Source organism: Apodemus sylvaticus, chromosome 7 (assembly GCF_947179515.1).
Source record: "Apodemus sylvaticus chromosome 7, mApoSyl1.1, whole genome shotgun sequence".
In the NCBI taxonomy this organism is placed as follows: domain Eukaryota; kingdom Metazoa; phylum Chordata; class Mammalia; order Rodentia; family Muridae; genus Apodemus; species Apodemus sylvaticus.
Window position 1 is genome coordinate 24,637,190 of NC_067478.1, and position 16,709 is coordinate 24,653,898.

At 44.0% G+C, this 16,709-nt stretch overlaps 1 long non-coding RNA gene across 2 annotated transcripts; it reads right to left on the reverse strand.

Annotated features, from left to right (window-relative positions):
- Window positions 1-1,379: 1,379 nt before the first annotated feature.
- LOC127688680 (uncharacterized) lies at window positions 1,380-16,049 on the reverse strand. Of its 2 annotated transcripts, none has more exons than XR_007978731.1 (6): window positions 15,939-16,049; window positions 15,419-15,509; window positions 11,984-14,728; window positions 11,644-11,718; window positions 8,075-8,126; window positions 1,380-1,500 (listed from the first exon to the last, which is right to left on the reverse strand). It is a non-coding gene; the product is annotated as an uncharacterized LOC127688680 (long non-coding RNA). The 2 variants fall into 2 exon arrangements; XR_007978730.1 differs by lacking the exon at window positions 15,939-16,049 and adding an exon at window positions 15,627-15,717.
- Window positions 16,050-16,709: the final 660 nt, after the last annotated feature.

Sequence of the window (16,709 nt, forward strand, 5' to 3'; positions counted from 1 at the left end):
AAATAAAATCTTCTTGTAGTTGGGGTGGTCATGCTAGGAAACGAACCTAGAGCCTCTTGCATGGTAGAAGCACCCCAACTGTAGCCTGCACTCTTCAGCCTCAGACTCAGTTTCTCTTTTCTTCTCTTGCCTTATATTTCTTGAGACAATCTATGTAGCTCTGACTGTCCTACACTCAGACCAAGGTGGTGTGGAACTCACAGAGATCCATCTTTGTGAGTACTGGAATTAAAGGGACACACCACAGGGCCCATCCAGTCCTGGAGTCCTTTTGAAAGAAATGAGACACTTTGGAGTGTGGCAGCCATCTTCCAGTAACTCGCTAAAATGACCAACACAAAGGGAAAGAAGAGAGGCACTCTGTATATGTTCCCTAGGCCTTTTCGGAACATGGGGTTGTTCCTTTGGCCACATACATACGAATCTACAACAAGGGTGATATCGTAGACATCAAGGGAACAGACATTGCTCAAAAAGGAATGCTCCATAAATGTCACCACAGCAAACCAAAGAGTCTACGATGTCACCCAGCATTCCGTGGGCATCATTGTAAACAAACAAGTTAAGGGCAGATTCTGGCCAGGAGGATCAACGTGAGGACTAAGCACATCAAGCACTCACAGAGCAGAGGCAGCTTCCTGGAGCGGGGGAAGGAGAACGATCAGAAGAAAGAGGAAGCCAAAGAGAAGGGCACCTGGGTTCAGCTGGAGCACCAGCCTGCGCCACCCAAAGAAGCCCACTGTGTGAGGACTAACGGGAAGGAGCCTGAGGTGCTGGCACCGACTCCATACGAATTCATGGCCTACTGTACAAAACAGAAATAAAGGACCCAGACTGCAAAATGGAGGGAAAAAAGAAAAAGAAAGAGAAAAAAATGAGTCATACTAAAGCTACAAAGATGTCATATTCCCCAAGATTGTTATAAAATTAAACATGATTGTTTTTACTTAAAGAACACTTTATTAAGCCGGGCGGTGGTGGTGCACGCCTGTAATCCCAGCACTCTGGGAGGCAGAGGCAGGCAGATTTCTGAGTTTGAGGCCAGCCTGGCCTACAGAGTGAGTTCCAGGACAGCCAGGGCTACACAGAGAAACCCTGTCTCGCAAAAACCAAATCCAAAAAAAAAAAAAAAACCCAAAAACAACAACAAAAAACAAACAAACAAACAAACAAAAAACCCAAAAAAAACAAAAAAAAAGAGAAGAAAAGAATACTTTTTTAGTTTTTGTAATCAAACCCATGTAGATAAGACCTTACATATTTAATACAGTGTGTTACCCCTATACAAATGGAAAAAAATTAAGTTCAACATTTCTAGACCAATATGGCTGAAACATGACTTTTTAAAGAATCAATTTGATTGTGAAACTTACACTGGAAAAAAAAAAGTGACGTCATGCATTCCTGCCAATGCCGTCCGTGGTCATGGAGATGACACACTTCTCATCTGCTGAGGCCTCGTATTCCTTGTGACACGATTTCTCCTACGTGACAGCCTCACTAGGGGACCAGAGTCAAAGAGGTTAAAAGTCTTGTCACTGTTCCCTGGTAGGTCTGCTGTGGTAGATGTTAGGTACAAAACAAGTCCCCCAAAGGGTAGTGCTGGTGACAATGTCCTAAACAAGACTGTGCTGGGTGAACAGAAGGTTGCTACTGAGTAAACAAAAGCCCAAACTCGGCATTCTTCTCCCACGGCAGATTTCTCTTTAACAGGAAAGTCACTACTGCTCTACTCTGTCCCAAAGGTCAACCGACTCAGGCAAGAGCCTCCCTATTAACCCAAATGACCCACAGTAGCTTCCAGGTTGTTCTGGCTGCTCTCCCTCCTGCTACCATCTGCCCCCTTAAAAGGGACAAGGTGACAAGGCTTTTCCAGGCACCCACTGTTCTCTGAGCCCAGCAGTATGAGTCCCCAGTAAGCTTTCCTTCTAGCCATGGAGTGGTCTAGTTTGGTGCTCACAGTGTGAAACTGGGGATACGACCTTCACAGTGGCCGATGGGGACCCGAATGGGGCCTCACTGAGCAGCTGTCCTTTTACAGAATCACCATAGCCTAAGATCTAAGGATTCCTTTTGCGAATTCTGTCCCTTTTGTCTATACCTGGTCCACCTCTGGAAGACTACTTCCAGTCTGAGCTCCACAGGCAAATGTGGAAAACCAGAATTTCAGGGATTTTTCTTTATATTTTTCTTTATATTTTCCCTTTTAAACTCAAAAGGAAAAAAAGGGGGGGGGACAATTTGGGCAGGGCAGCGACTTAAGCCTGAAAGCCCAGCACATGAGAAGCAGAGGCAGGGGAGTCACCCCCCAAGTGTTAGCCCAGCATGGGCTGGGCAAGTCACAGGGCAAGCAGGGCTTCATAGAGAGACCATGACTCTAAAAACCAAGGAAGAAATGGAGTAAAGCAGAAAGGATGGGGGAGAGAGGAGAGAAGGAAAGGAGGGAGGGAGGGAGGGCAACAGTGAGAGCGAGAGGGAGCACATGAGCAAGTAGCTCTCAGGAAAATATTAAAAAAATGGTTATGGTTGTACATTTCAATTATAATGACATTTTAAAACATTTTATTTATTTTTATGAATGTTATGTGAGTGCACTATTGCTATCTTCAGACACACCAGAAGAGGGCATCAGATCCCATTACAGATGGTTGTGAGCCACCATGTGGTTGCTGGGAATTGAACTCAGGACCTCTGGAAGAGCAGTCAGTGCTCTTAACCTCTGAGCCATCTCTCCAGCCCTATAATGACTTTTTATCCTCACAATATGCTATTTTCTTCACATTACAGCTATGGAAACAGAGGCACAAAGAGCTTTAATAACCTACCCAAGCTAAGTGTGGGTAGGGGACATATACCCTTAGTCTCATCTGTCAGAAGGCAGAGTTGGGAGGACCCTGAATCCAACCTGTTTTACATAGAACGTTCCAGGCTAGCCACAACTACATAGGGAGATCCTGTCTTAAAAAAAAAAATCCAAAACCCAAACTGCAAATGAATAGTTTAGCTGGGGTCTGAGCCCAAGCCAGCTGGCCCCAGACTCTAGACTCAACAGCATTTTGAAGGAAGCCAAATTGTAATCGAGAATTTCATGATGGCTTGTGAAATTAAGGATAGAGGCAAAGTAGAGGGGTTTCTTACGTAAGCCATAATAAATTATTCTAACCCCATTTCTCAGTCATTTACAAGAAGCACAGAATAGGAATTTTAAAAATATGGGTTTATATCTGGGCATTTTTATTGCCTCTTGTAGGCAGAGGCAGGAAGATTGCTGTAAGTTTTATTTTTAGGTTCCATAAACAGCCTAGGGCAGTCTAGGCTAAAGAGTAAGATTGAGTCTAAAAATAAAATAATAACATGGGGTTGGAAATTAGCAGTTAAGAGCCCTGGCTAGGGCTGGAGAGATGCCTCAGCGGTTAAGAGCACTGACTGCTCTTCCAGAGGTCCTGAGTTCAAATCCCAGCAACCACATGGTGGCTCACAACCATCTGTAATGAGATCTGATGCTCTCTTCTATTGTGTCTGAAGACAGTTACAGTATACTCATAAACATAAAATAAATAAATCTTTTTTTAAAAAAAAAATAAGAGCCCTTGCTGTTCTTCTAGAGAACCTGGGTTTAACTCCCAGCACCTCCACGACTGCTCACAACAGTCTAATCCCAGGAGATCTGACATTCTCTCCTGGCTTTCTGGCTTCTGCACCAGGCACACACATACAATGCAGACACACATGTCAGCAAAACACCCACATATGTAAATAAAATGTTTAAAGTTTTTAAAGAACAAGATAGGTTATGTATATAGCTTAGTCGGTACAGCATGTGGTGAACACACATGTCCCCAGCACTGCATAAAACTTGTGTTGTGGGGCACACCTATAACCTCAGCATTCAGGAGGGGAAGGCAGAGGCTCAGAAGTTCAAGGTCATCAGGCCCTATCAGTTTGGAGGTCAGCCTAGAACACATGAAACGGTTTCTCAAACACACACACACACACACACAAACACACAAACATACACACATTTCTATATATGCATGTATGTGTACATATGCTGGAAACAAACCATGTATGTGTTATATACTGGAAGCAAACTGCATAACCCAAGCCTGCTAGCTCTGCAGCTGACTTACTGACCCCAGAACAAATTACTTTCTCTCATATGCCCTGATCCCTGGCATCCGTGAGTGTATTTGGTTCAACCACAAAGGCAAATGATCATTGCAGCTGGAATGAAGATAGCTAATCAACTACCTTAATGCAGCGAGGTTGTTCCTGGTCATCTCCTAGACCTAACACAGTCACAGAGTCCTAGACAGTGAATGGATCTCAGATATGGTGGCACACGGTTGTAGAACTGGAACCCAGGAGGCTAGAGCCAACGTGATGAAAGTTTGAGACCAGCTTAGACTATATAAAAAGATGCTGTCGCAAAAGATGGCTGGTGCGGTTTAGGAGATTCTTGAGTTAGGGAAGGAGTGGGGACCACGGTAGCAAGATCAGAGTGAGGCTATGTGAGAAGACCTGTTGTTGTGGCTTTTAAGATGGACAGGACTATGAACCAAAGAACACAAGTGGCCTTGAAAACCTAAAAAAGACAAGAAAAATTTTCCACATGCCTACCTGTGAAAGTGAATCTTCTTAAAAATTATTTTTATTTTGTGTTTATAAAGTGTGTGTGTGTGTGTGTGTGTGTGTGTGTACGTGTGTGAGTCTGTGTGTGCTTGTGAATGAGTCTGTGTGTGTATGTACCATGTACATGCTTGGAGGCCTGGAGAGGGTGACAGGTTTCCATGGAATTGGGGTCACATATGGATGTGGATACAGGGAACCAAACCAGGTTTGTTTTTTTAGACAGGGTTTCTCTTTGTGGCCCTGGCTGTCCTGGAACTGGCTCTGTAGTCCAGGTTTGGCTCAAAATCAGAGATCAGCCTGCCCTACTCCAGGTACCATGCATGTACCAGCAAGCGCTCTTAACGGCTGGGCTACCTCTCCAGCACCTGTAATACTAAATCTTAATTGTCAGCCTGGCTAGACTGGGAGATTCTGAGGGGACGAGAAAAGTACACTTCTTGGAGTGTCTGTGAGGTCATTTAAAGAGAAGATGGGCGTGAATGAGAACAATTATTGGCGGAAGACCCATCCTGAATGTGGGTAGCACCATCCAATAGACTGAGGCTTGCAGGCTTGGATGATAGAAAAAAAAAAACAACAAGCAAGCTCTGGGTGCGAGCATTGCTCTTCCTCAGTGTGTCTTTCACAGCTACAGTCATGTGTGATCATGTGTGATCACGTGTGATCATGTGTGAGCATCAGCCAGTCAGAACAAGCTCAGGGCAGCATCTCTCCAGGTAGCTTTCAGGTCCCCAGCCTTAAGCTAGGGCTGCATCTTGGGTTCCCCTTGCTCTGAGTTTTCCAGTCCAGGTTCGTCGCACTAAGCAGCTTCCTGTTCTCTGGTTCTCCAACATTCAGTAGCCATTGTCTAGCACTCCTGAAGAAAGAGCATTTCTGCCTTCCCTAGCTTTCAATCCAGAGAGACCCATTTCAGATCTTGACCTCTGTCACTGTAAGAAAGTGTGTATATTGTTATAAGCCATGATCCTTGTAGCATTTAGTGAAAGCGACAACGGCAAGCTAATGTGGCCTGTGAACCTTAGTTTTCTTATTAACACGATGGAGAAGTTCAATTGAAATTAGCTCAGGGGCTTTTGCTGGCATAAGGAGGAAGTGTCCTGGACTCGAAACTGAAAGGCCATTAAGTAGTGAGATGCACAGTAAATGCTGGGAAAGTGAGTCTAAACAACGGAGGAGAGGGACCTAAACAGATGGCCAAGCACTGAGGGCCTGGAGAGATGGCTCGGTGGTCGAGAGTGCCCATTGCTCTGGCAGAGGACCTGGGTTTGATTCCCAGCATCCACATGGTGGCTCATGAACCATCTGCATTTGAGATCATCCCTACGTTTCTCTATCACAGCTACTGAACCATTTTGTAGCTCTGTATTCTGTTATCCGATTATACCTGATTTTTTTTTCTTTTGAGATAGGGCTTCGAGTCACCCAGAATGGGCTTGAACTGTCCAAGTTCTGGAGAATGACCTTGAAGTCCCGATACCCCCACCTCCCTCTCCCGGATGCTGGGGGATACAGGCAAGCACTCATAATTCAAATCATAGGATGTTTGCATTTTCAAGACTGGCTTATTTCAATCAACATGAAGCACATACAGATAATCCATGTGGTAGCACATGGTAGGATTTCCTCTTTTTAAAGTTGCATTGAATTATTACATTGCATGTGCATACATTCAGTTCATCCATCATCTGTCAATGGAAATTCCAATGCTTCCACCTTTGGGCTAACATGAACAATGCTGCTGTAAGTGTGGACATACAAATGTCTCTTCAAGTTCCTACTGTTAATTCTATTGGACATATGGCCAGAAGTTGTTTTGCTAGATGTGGTTTTCTGGTTCATTTTTGAAGACCTGCCATGTTGTTCTCCATAGAGTTTGTATAATTTTATAATCCCAACAATAATGCATAGAAAGTCCAAACTCTGGGAAGCTGAGGATACAGCTCAGTGACAGAATATACACCCAGCATGCATAAGGCCATAGGTTCACTTCCCAGTCCCCAAACAATAGCCATTTTCATTTTTTCTATATACTCACCAACATTTGTGCTATTTATTTGTTTATTTGTTTGTTTTAATTTAGAATTAGATAGGGTTGGCTTGGACAAAATAAAGTACATTGTCCCAGATCAATTAACAGATTTCAGTTTTCAAGTTTGTGTGTTTGTGTGTGTGTGTGTGTGTGTGTGTGTATCTGTGTATATGTGTTTATGTGGGCATATGTGTGTGTGTATCTGTGCGTGTATGTGTATGTATATGCATGTGTGGGTTCATGTTTGACCAAGTGAAATGGGGAGGGAGAACAGCACTGGTGGTGGTGATGGTGGTGGACATTGTCGTGGGAGTGATTAGGCTAGAGTCTTGCTATGTAGCCCTGGTTATCCTGCTATTTCCTACATAAACCAGGCTGGCCTCAAATGTGTGGATGATCCTTCTGCTTCTCACATATTTGGAGCCACACCAAACCAAGTTCTTCATTTTTAAAAAAATGTATTTATTTTATGTATGTGTATGTGTGCCTGAGTAATGTCTGTGCACCATATACATACAGTGTCCATGGAGGCCAGAAGAGGGCACCAGATCTCCTGGGACTGGAGTTATTGCTGGTTGTGAGCCACCATGTGGGTACTGGGAATTGAACTCAGGACCTCTGGAGGAGCAGTGAGTGCTCTTAACTGCTGATTCATCGCTCTAGTCTTCTTTGGGTTTTTGGAAACATTTCAAAGCCTTCCACTTGAGTTTGCTCAGAGGTCAGCTTGAACTCCTGATGTCTAAGTAGGCAGTTTTACAGATATAGGAGAGTGAAGTACATTCTCCAAGAGAACTTAGGGTCCAAAGAATCTTAAAATAGATCCATGAACCAAGTATGATAGCGCCTACCTGTAAACCCAGCAATCAGGAAACAGAAACAAGAAGGTCAAGAATTTGAGGCAAAAAAGCCCAGTACACAGGAGGCAAAGGCAGTCAGAACTCTGTGAGTTCAAGACAAGTGTGGTCCAGAAAGCTAGTTCCAAGGCAGCCAAGGCTACACAGACAAACTCCATCTCAGAAAAACAAAAACAAACAACTGTCCCCCCACCCCCCACCCCCACCCAAGAGTTCAAGGCCAACCTGAGCTATATAAGACCCTGGCTCAAAACAAAAAATGGCAGTGTGTTGACTTTCTCTTAAAGAAGTCTACACTCACACTTTTGGGTGTGTCTCTCTTTCTGAACACTTTCATGCTTGGCAGTGATAGTGCATGCTTTTAATCCCAGCAGAGGCAAGTGGATTCTAAGTTCGGGGTCATCCTGGTGTATAGAGAGAGTTCTAGGACAGCCAGGGCTACACAGAGAAACCCTGTCTTGAAAATCGATTTATATATACTTAGTTAGCTGGAAAGGTATTTCAGCAGTTAAGAGCAAAACTCAGTTCCTAGCACCCATGTTGGGTAGCTCGTGACTACCTGTTACTTCAGCTCCAGGGGATTCCACACCCTCTCAGACTTCTGTGAACACCTGTATAAACACGCAGAGACACCTAGTTAAAAATAATAAAAATAAATCTTTAAAAAAAAGTCTGTAATAAACCTTGTATCTTTTAAACAAAACAAAACCCATTCAATAAATAAGATGTAAAAAAGAAACTCAGTTCCTGCCCACCTACCCACCTATTCTCACTACCTCATCGAGTCATTTATTTCTGCATACTTCCCATAAGTGGGGACCACACCCAGTCCCCCACCCCTTCAATGCTGGGCTTACAGGTCTGTACCCACCACACCCTACAGAGTTCTTTACAGATTCTGGACACTCATCCCGTCTGATAATAGATTTGTAATACACATTCCAAGTTTCTACAGACAGAAAATATAACTCCCACCTTCTCAAGCGTTGCTATAGGACGGGTACTCCAGGAAATAGACTCTGAGACACAATTGTATGTAGATCATTTACTTAGAGGAACGCTCAGACACATACGTAAGCAGTGTGATAAACAGATTAAGTTTAAAGCAATGCTAGGCTGTGAGATAGTTACAAAAGAGGCCCCAGGGACCTCTAAAGCAGGAGCAGCCTTTTAGAACTGGTCCAGCCTTTTAGAACTAAGGCAAAGGCTGCATGCATTTGTACCCACGAAGTAACTAAAGATTAAGACAAACCAACTTTGGGAGGGAGACAGCTTGAATTTGCTAAAGTAGAAAGTGGCTGCCAGCCTCTGAAGAGGAATTTGTAGCATTCGGAAGACAGACGTTCACCACACTCAGAAAGCCTCTACAGTAAACATCCCTTAAGACTCCTGTTTCTGAATTCAAGCACACGCATTTCTGTGGTCAGGTATTTCAATAAAGATGTATTTTTTAAAGACGTATTTATTTTATATATGAGTACATTGTAGTTGTCTTCAGACACACCAAAAGAAGGCATCATATTTCATTATAGATGGTTGTGAGCTACCATGTGGTTACTGGGATTTGAACTCAAGACCTCTGGAAGAGCAGTCAGTGCTCTTACCTACTGAACCATCTCTTCAGCCCAAGTTTTGTTATTTTTAAAAATATCTATTCTATTTTTTTCTGTGAGTGGGGGGTGTTGGCATGGGGCACTATGCCCCTGAGTATATAAGTATAGATGCCCACTAAGGCCAAAGGTATCTGAGCCCTCTGGAACTGGAGTCACAAGTAATTGTCAGCTACCTAGTGTGGGTGCTGGGATTTGAACTCGGACCCTTAGGAAGAACAGCAGACTGTTATCCATTAAGCCATTTTTCTAGCTCCTTTTTGTTAATATTTAAAAACTGTATTTTATTGATTTATTTGTTTGTATATGTGTGTGTGTGTGTGTGTGTGTGTGTGTGAGAGAGAGAGAGAGAGAGAGAGAGAGAGAGAGAAGAGAGATGGGTTTGCCACAGCATGCACATGGAGGTCAGAAGACAACTCTGTGACATTAATTCCCTCCTTTCAGCTTTGCGAGAATATTGGTGTCCACCTCAGGCTGTAAGGCTTTTTGCTGGCCTGGTTTTTTTTTTGTTTGTTTCTTTATTTGTTTTATGATTTTTAGATTTACCTATTTAATTTTTATGTGTATAAGCATTTTGCTTACACATATGTGCACCACATGCATGTTTAGTGTCACAAAGATTAGAACTGGGCATTGTGTTCCCCAGGAACTGGAGTTAAGCCTCCATGGGGATGCTAGGAATCAAATCCAGGACCTTGGCAAGAGCAAAGGGTGTTCTTAAACTCTAAGCCACCTCTCCAGCACCTGTGTTTGTTTGTTTTTTTTCCTAAAAACAATTGCACAGCTGGATGTGTTGGTGCACACTGGCAATACTAGCACCTGGGGATTAGAAGAAGGAAGAGCAGGAGCTCAAGGCCAGCCTGGGCCCTCAGCAACACACACACACACACACACACACACACACACACACACACACGCCCCCCCCACTCCCACTCCCCACCCACCCCCACCCCCACAATGACAAATTGCTGAAGACAGAATGTAATTTATGGCCTGGACTACATAGCAATTACCAGACAATTTAGAGCAACATAACAAGATCCTGTCTAAAAAAGCATAGAGATGTGAACAGGTACTCATCCGCACTAGAAATACAGAAATGATGGTGAACTAGAACATGGGGTTGGTGGGTGGCTTGAAGGGCGAAGCACACACCATGCAAACCTGACAATGCCCAGAATACAAAGGTGGGACTGATTCCGTAAAGAGCTTCCTGTCCAGCCTGCCACCTCCTGCAGGGTATTTAATACTGCCCCCATAATGCCACTGGGGCCAGGTGATTTAAAAACCCAATAATCTCCATTTCTGGAAAAACTATGGAAGAATGAATGTTCTTTTTTTTGATATGAACAAAGCACAAATGGGCAGACATGTGTTTAGTTGGGGTTTTGAGACAGTTTCTTTATTATGTCCTAGAACTTGCAGTGCAGACCAGTTTGGCCTCTTCCTCCCAAGTGCTAGGATTAACAGTCTGTGCCTCTATGCCTTACCTCACACACACATACACACACACACACACACACACACACTATTAAATAAATAAGATAAACTGTTCCAAAGAGGAAAGAGTAACAAATCCTTTGGAAAACACAGAAGGTGACAAAAAGACAGTCCCTGTAAATTCCATCACCAACAGAAAACCTGTGTACACTTTTGGGCTCCTTCCTTTGTGTGGCTAATTTTTAACTTATTTGAGATCAGATTAATCAGTATTCAAGTTGTAACTATTACGTCCTCAGTTTAAGCTTCTGTTCAAGGAAGTTGCCTAATCTGGAATTTTCCCTTCCACTGAAGTCACCATTTTCCTTCAAATCCTGCCTCTGGGTAGATCCCAGAGCTGTGACTCTAGTAGCGCCTCCTCAGCTGATCTGTGGCCTGGAGACCCTGGGTCTTAATCCCAAAGCACAGGAAATGCTCACCTGGCCTATGACCTTCAGACTGTTTTTCAGCATGTGGGAAAGATGCTGAAGGAATCCCTGTTGTAAATGACCTGAACTACCTACCCCTCCATTTAGACTGCAAGGCAGTGTGATCTGGAACAAAGAACTCCTTCTGTCTCTGAATTTGCTAAAATCAGTTACAAACCTAAGCCTACTCCAGGAGAGTGTTAACTTCAACAGCAAAGCCACGCCAATGCTCTTCTAACTTGAAGCTGATGCTCCTCTAAACTCCAAGTTGGTGCTCCTCTAACCTTAAATAATGCCCACCAGGAGGAGGCCAACCTTGCCAAGAGGTCTCAATCTAAAAACTATTCCCAGTGTCCCCCCAGCTCCTAGCTGTTCCTGCAAAACAAACAGTGCCACCTCAAGGTAAGCCCAACTCCTCGAATAGATGATTGGACCCTAGCAATCCCAGAGAAAAGCCCACCAGTTGACTTAATATTGAGTTAATATTAATTGTGATCCTCTACATGATGGGATTTTTTAAAAAGAAATCCACAAACAAGCTGATAAGCATAGAAAATAAATATTGATCTTTGAAGAGTCAAGGAGATGGAAATCAGGATGGTATTACACACCTGTAATCCTTGAGCTGGTGAGGTAGCGGGGAGAAAGATCTGGAGGACAAGACCAGCTGGGGATCACAGGAGATTCTACCTCAAAACAAACAAAAACCATCAGATGAGTAGTGAAAGAATACAGAGAAACAGCCGGGCAGTGGTGGCGTACGCCTGTAATCCCAGCACTTTGGGAGGCAGAGGCAGGCAGGTTTCTGAGTTCGAGGCCAGCCTGGTCTACAGAGTGAGTTCCAGGACACCCAGGGCTATATAGAGAAACCCTGTCTCGAGAAAAAAAAAAAGAATACAGAGAAACTCCATTTCCAAGAGTGTAAAACATACTGGGCATAGTGGTACTCACTCAGGATGCAGAGGCAGGAGGATCACTTGAAGTTCAGGAACAGGCAAGCCTGGTCTACATAGCAAGTTCCAGGCCAGCCAGGGCTGTATATAAACAAAACAAGAGAAAAGAGATTGCAAAATCTTTTTGAGGTAAGCTACATAGCATATAATTTCTCTTGCCAAATCGCCTGTTTTTCCCATAGACTGGACTCCATGACACATTTGGAAAAACCCATAGTAGGAAAGAAAAGGGGATTGGATCCTAGTTCTAAAAACTAGTTACTTCCTGAAACTCCCCACTGCCAGCTTAACTCATGAGTTGACCTTCTCTCCCTAAGTCCTAACAATACCACTGTCCTGGGAAGCCCATGATGGGCCCTTGGGTGTATTCTATCGGCCTTCTCTTAGGCATTTCCCTTAATATTCGGGCTAGGGTTGCAGCTCAGGGGTAAATGCTAATAATAATCATGTTGATGTTATGCTATGCCTTCCACTGTTGCCGACATTTTCAGAAGTAAAATGAACCTGTATGCCCAATCTAGAGTCTGCAGGATTTTGGACATCCCTCAAGTGACAGGATTTAGGCTTAGTTTCTGCTGTGGATGGGTTGCTGTCCATTTGTCTTCCTGTTTGGCCGTGTGGACTTGGTCCAGCCCTTTGCCTCTATGACCTCCATGGCCCTGCAGCTGGACTCAACCCTAAGGCTGAGTGAGTGTGACGTGGCACAGGCACCTCTGGAGACCTCCGGCAGGATCCATTATCCAGTCCCTCTCCAGACTCTCTTCACATTCCTGTAGACTTCCTGCTGCCTCTGTAGAGGCCCTTGAATTCTGCTTCAGCCTCTTTAACCCTTTGTACCTGTTTAACGATTCCTATATAAACGCACATAAAGATGCATTTACTGTATAGCGTGTAACATATGACCAGGTAAGATTGATACGAATAGGTAAAATTGGGGTAAAGGAACTTGGGTTTGTCCTAAATGGCTATCAAGGGAAATTGGGATTACTTGACAAATTACAGCCAAGAAAAACAAGGTAGCATATCTGTTTGTTGCTAGCCATTAGATTCTGACATCATGGAAAGGCACAAGCTATCGCTATTCTGATGTTGGACCCTCATGACACTGAGTAAGCAGACTTGTTAGTTAAGTGACGAATGCTAGAAATTCCAGAACGTGGCCTGCAGGAGCCTGAAGCAGGATGAGACACAGTCCAGTCAAAGGGTAAGATCCCACCTTAAAAACGAAACAAAAGTCCCAGCACTTGGGAGGCAGAGGCAGGCAGATTTCTGAGTTTGAGGTCAGCCTGGTCTAAAGACTGAGTTCCAGGACAGCCAGGGCTATACAGAGAAACCCTGTCTCAAAAAACCAAAAGCAGGAAAAAAAGCCAAACAAAACATAAAAAACTGGAAATAATTGGTTTGAGGAGAAGTCTGCCTTCTTTACCTCCCAGAGTGACTGCCTACCAGAGAGGAACTCAGGCTGCGATCACATCTATTTCACCAAATGGAGACAATGCACAAGCAAAACAAAGTAACAGATGCCATGAAAATTTGTGGTCTTTTACCAGGCATGGTGACACATATCTTTACTCCCAGCACTGGGGAGGCAGAGACAGGGGCATCTCTGAGACATAGGACAACCAGGGCTACACAGAGAAACTCTGTCTCAAAAACAGACAAACAAACAAACAAACAATTGGTGGTATTTTAACCTTTGTACTCACTTCATTAATAATTGCTGACCAAGCAAATGCTTCTTCCTAGGGCTTTGGTGTTTGAACAAACTGAGGGTAAGGCATGTTCTCTGGTCTCAGTGAGCTAAAAACTGAGTTAGCGCCTTAGACATCAAAGGGAACTTCTTGCTGAGTTCAATTCCCTCAGCAATTTCTCATCGCAGCACACACTTGATGAGCATGCAATGTATATGAGGTACTTTCTCATAATCATCACATGAATGGATAAGGACAAATTAAAAGCTGTCAAAAATCTAGACAGACATGGTGGCACACACCTTTAGTCCTAGCAAAGATGGACTTCTGTGAATTCCAACCTAGACTCACTACACCGTAAGACCCTGTTTCAACTACAAACTTTTAAGAGACTTGCTGAAGGTCACGCCCAGGTCAGGAAGGCCAGTTTTGAATTGCATCCTGCCTCCAGATATTGTGCTTCCTTTACTAATGCAATGGTGATGTCATGGCTTTTCTAGAGGACCAGAGTTTATAGCTCAGTGGTCAGAGGTTTCATTCCTAGCACCACAAGACCTGGTCAGAGGGACATGGGAGTCTCAGTGGAACATTCTGAGGATTAGGAATGGAAGGAACACCGGGCAGTGGTGGCACACACTTGTAATCCCAGCACTCTGGGAGGCAGAGGCAGGCAGATTTCTGAGTTCGAGGCCAGCCTGGTATAAACTCATTGTGATGCTCTGGCCTCACTCTCAGGAATGCTGGGATTATAGGCATGTGTCATGATGCCTCACTTGGATGACTTTTTGAAGATTGTTCTAAAAATAATCTTTTTATTGATTTATTTGTTGTCTTAGTTAGGGTTTACATTGCTGTGAAGAGACACCATGACCAAGGCAACTCATACGGGACAACATTTAATTGGGGTTGACTTACAGATGCAAAGGCTCAGTCCATCATCATCAAGGCAGGAAGCATGGCAGCATCCAGACAGTCATGGCAAGGGGAGAGGCTGAGAGTTCTGCAACTTGATCGGAAGGCGGCCAGAAGGCTATGTACTGTCTTCTAAGCAGCTAAGAGGAGGGTCCCAAAGCCCACCCCAATAGTAACATGCATCCTCCAACAAGGAGACACCTACTCCAGCAAGGCCATACCTCCCAATAGTACCACTCTCTGAGGCAAGCATATTCAAACTACCACATTTGTCTATGTGATCATTTTGTCTGTTTGTGTGTACATGTATGCATACTATATACACGCCTAGTACCTAGGGAAGCCAGAAGAAAACATTAGATCCCCTAGAACTGGAGTTACAGATGATTATGAGCCACCATGTGCTACTGGGAGATAAATCTTCTACCAAAGCAGCAGCTCATAACCACTGAACCATCTCTCTAGCCCCTTAAAAGATTACTTTCAACTTTCAATTTTTTTTAAGTTTTATTTTTATATGAAGTATATGAATGTTTTGCCTGAATGTATGTGTATGTCTGATGCCTATGGAGGCCAGAAGAAGGCATCAAATCCCCTGAATCTGACTCTAAGCTGCCAAGTGGGTGCTGAAGTCTCTGCAAGAGTAGCCAGTGCTCTTAACCATTGAGCATGTCTGCCCTGACTTTCATTTCCTTATATAGAGTACTATGAAATTGTTAAATTAATGCAGGTTTTTGGGGGGGGGCACTCAAGCAAGATATAATTCCAGCACTTCGAAGTAAAAGGTAGGACCTCAAAAACAAAACAAAACAAAAACCCTGAGGCCTTACCAGTCAAATAATACAGGCAATAGCTTCTGTGTTTGCTTGTCCATCTATATGGTAATGTTCCTTTGTTGCCGACATCACAAGCTCTGGTCACCTATCAAAATCAAGTTGGCATTAAATGGGAAGCTCTTTTCCTACTCTCTCACCCTCATAGTGCAAGAAGGAGCTATGCAGGCTGCGGGAGGTAATCGCAATTAACAGTGCTACTCACCTGTGGCCTCCGATACTGAAGACTCAGACAAGATAATGGTACAATTGAGGCGAGACAAGATAATGGTACAATAGAGGCGAGTCAGTTAGGGAGTGTTGTGGTTTGGATGAGAACTCCCCTCCCCCCCCCATAGACTCACTAGCTTGGTTTCCAGTTGGTGGTGCTATATAGGAAAGTTCTGGGAGCTTTAGGGGGTGGAGCCTTGCTAGGGGAAGTACGCCGAGAAAGGCATGCTTTGAGGGCTATGATGCCCCACTTCTTGTTCTCTCCCCCCACCCTCCTCCTCTTCCCCTTTGTCCTCCCTCCTCCTACCCTTCTGCTTCCCATATGTGGTCAAAGTGTGGTCAATCAGCTTCCTGCCCCTTCCGGTTTCCACGCCTTCATATTCCTGAAGGACTCATCCTTGTGGAATCATAAGCTAAAATAAGGTCTTTCTTCCTTAAGTGGCTTCTGCCTTTGGTCCTGGTATTTTATCAAGGCAACAGAAAAGGAACTGAAACATGGGAGCAGCCAGCTTATTTCTGATTGGATCTGAAGCCTGCTCCGTGGGAGAGAACTCATGTCTGCTAATGTTATCTAGTCAAAAGCCCATAGGGAAAAGTCCCAGGTCCAAGCCGGCCAGCTGCCGCTATCACTTTGCTAAAAGGACATGACGCCACCATCAAACTGTCTTCTAAATAGTTGTATTTAAGCCCACAGGTTAGCACTGCAGCTTGACTCAGAGAGGCTTCTTCTTACAGGGCAATGGCACTGCCCCCCCCCCTTTCTTGTCTCTTTCCTTCATTCTCTTCCTCTCTTCTCTCTTTTCATTTCCCTTCCCGACAAGTCTTTTCACAGTTTTACTTTGTTGCCCAAATACTTGGGATCGCGGACACAGTAGTGTGCTCAGTTCTCTTGGTAAACACCAGCTTTAAAATCATCCAGGTAGTATGTGTTTCTTCTCTCTGTTCCCCTCATTAGAATGTGCACCCCTCAAACACAGTCAGTGTCCCCCAAACACAGGAGTCTATGGGCTGCTTCTTCTATCCTCAGAGAATTATATAAGCACTCAGTAAATAGCTACTAAATTAATGAATGGATGGA